Raw genomic sequence first — 2,862 nt, 5'->3', positions numbered from 1 at the left:
CAGTGACAGTTGAGATTTACTTTGGACAATTAAACGCTTTTTACCGCTTAAAATGTGCGCGATTGTTAATATTAAATGGAGTTTATGATGCAGTAATAATAATTTACATTTGTTTCGATTGTAGGCGATAACTATATTGAAATTTTAAGAAACGCGATAAAAACAACAAACTTAACCTCCAAATGCATTACACGAATTTCAGGGAAATTCATTTTCGCGATACCAGACGAAAAATTGGCTACTGTAAGTTAATATATTTCTATAACAACTAATTTTTTTTCTAATCTGAAGATAATACAATTATACATAATCTGTCGAAAATAATAAACTTTCGAACTTAGCAATTTTGTCCAAATTCCTGATTTACGAGAACAATTTACATAAAGTAACTAAATGTGTAACTCTTCTGAGTAAACGTTTTACCTAATCCAAGCGTACACTTTCTTTGAGTTTAATATATTCACGATTCACTCTTTCGCCTCAAGAATTTTTTCCGTGTATAAATAGATTAAAATCACTGTAAATTTTTTAAAATCATTTAAAGCGTGTAAATTCTATGATAGATCTTAAAATTTATGTGAAATCATTTTAATATTTTAAAATTATAGGAAAATTCATTTTTCTTGTGTAACTTCTAGAGATATTTACAAAACTCGATTAATTCTTTGAGAAAGTTGTGGTCTTATTATGGTGGCTAATAAACAAAAATAACATGCACGATTTTTTCAAAATTCTGCGATTAAACTTTTTTTAACTTTATTCCGACTACTTTCAGATATGAACGTTAAAAGGGTCCCCAAAGGCAAATTGGTAGTGATAATTCGTTTCCGAATTAAAAAATAATTTTTTATATACATGAATATACAAATATACATATATGAATGTACAAATAAAGATACACGAATTTCGCAAAAGTTAATTATGAAATTGACTCTTAGTTAAGCTCTTACGATTTATGACTGTGCAAGTAGTTACGAACATTCGAATTTATAAATGTCCCGACAAATATATTTGAAATTGTACTTTGAAAAATAAAAAATTAAATTAGTGTTAAATTCTTTAAAGTCTACATGACTTGAAAATATTTCTATATCTTAAGTTTTTTATTTCATAGATTCTATTCTTATAATTGGCAGAATAAATGTTTCATTGGAAAAAATGATATACTGGTACAGTAAAGTTGAATCTGTGAAATGATCCTAAAATATTCGTCTTTGATATCAAATTAATCAGCAAAGGACAAAAAATATAATTTGTAAGCATATTTTGAGTTAAACTATTCATTAAAGAACGCTAATTAGTATTAGCGCGACAGACTGGCAAAATAATTCTCCTGCGAGCTGCCCGTTCCACCAGCGCACATCTGTTCCATTCCTCGGAAAAACTGAGGCGAGACCGAGTACTCGTGTGGAAAAATGTTCTGGCGCTGGCCTGGCCCTGTCCAGAACGTCAGGTTTCCAGTCCTGGCACTGACTAGATGGTCTGGCCTGGGCTTGGTCAAAAGTGTAACGTTTGTTCAGGTTAGCCCCAGGCCAGACCGTCTGGTCAGCCGCTAGGCATAGGCCACTACTTAATGGCTGATCGATTAAATTTTTATCGTTGAGAATCATATCGTCCATGTTTAGAGGATACGCTTTGAGGATACGCTCAAAAAGCAAAACATGATTTCATAGAAAAATATATATAATATACATGTTTGATATAATCAGTAAAAATTCAAATTTTGCGTCAAAAATATATTGACATCAATAAAATCAATAAATTCAATTATAGTTTCTAATACTCTTTCTTTTATAATACATAAAAAGTAGGTTTGTACTTACTATGTATGTAATAACTTAATACAGATTTGGTACATCTTATGCCTCTGCTTTTACAGCTAACTTTTGGCTGGATTAATATATTATCCCGAAAACAATAAGAAATTGTAAAATGATTTGATGAAACAAATCAATCCTTTCTCCGACCGTTGATATTAATTGATTTCTAATCGTAGATTTTTAAATTATTTATGTCTTACGGTCCAATCGTAAATCGAAAAAATAAATATAAGTCAAAAAAACTTGTTCTTCGAAACTCAGATATTTATTTAATAGAAAAACTCCTTTTGAAACTTCCTAACATTTCGGTCACATGCGTACCTTTTTCAAAGGTTCTTAACTAAATTTTAATTAATTTTTAAAAATTATTGACTGAAATGTTACTTTTTTTTGACTGAAAATTGATCTGTTTGACTATTTTAAATTATCATCAACTCAGGTTAAGAACCTTTGAAAAAGGTACGCATGTGGACCGAAACGTTAGGAAGTTTCAAAAGGAGTTTTTCTATTAAATAAATATCTGAGTTTCGAAGAACAAGTTTTTTTGACACATATTTATTTTTTCGATTTACGATTGGACCGTAAGACATAAATAATTTGAAAATCTACGATTAGAAATCAACAATAAGAAATTTTGACAGTTTGTGACACTTGATCGACAAAACCTAGCACTGCTTCCGAGAGGTCGGAGCCAAGCACTGTCAGAATACTTTAAGTTGTGATGTCAACTGGCAAGATGTCGGCACAAGAAGGCTAAGCAATGTATTACAATTACTTGGGAAAACTTGATTGTTTTAATGACTTGGACATAAAAATTTGACTATAAACTTTTTATTTTGAAAAATTTAATTATAGGCTCTGTCACTTTTTGTAATGTAAGAAAAAAATTACTGTGTCAAACTTAGATCTTTTCTTGGCTCGCTGATCAGCGCCAGGCCTAGACCAGACCAGACTCTCAAGATTATAAGAAGCAAAGTCGTGTTTTCACAGTGATTTCATATTTTCTATCATTTTAGACCCCTGCAACTTTTTCAAGGTACGT

The sequence above is a fragment of the Belonocnema kinseyi genome, chromosome 4, assembly GCF_010883055.1.
Source record: "Belonocnema kinseyi isolate 2016_QV_RU_SX_M_011 chromosome 4, B_treatae_v1, whole genome shotgun sequence".
In the NCBI taxonomy this organism is placed as follows: Eukaryota; Metazoa; Arthropoda; class Insecta; order Hymenoptera; family Cynipidae; genus Belonocnema; species Belonocnema kinseyi.
This window is presented reverse-complemented; position numbering follows the sequence as displayed.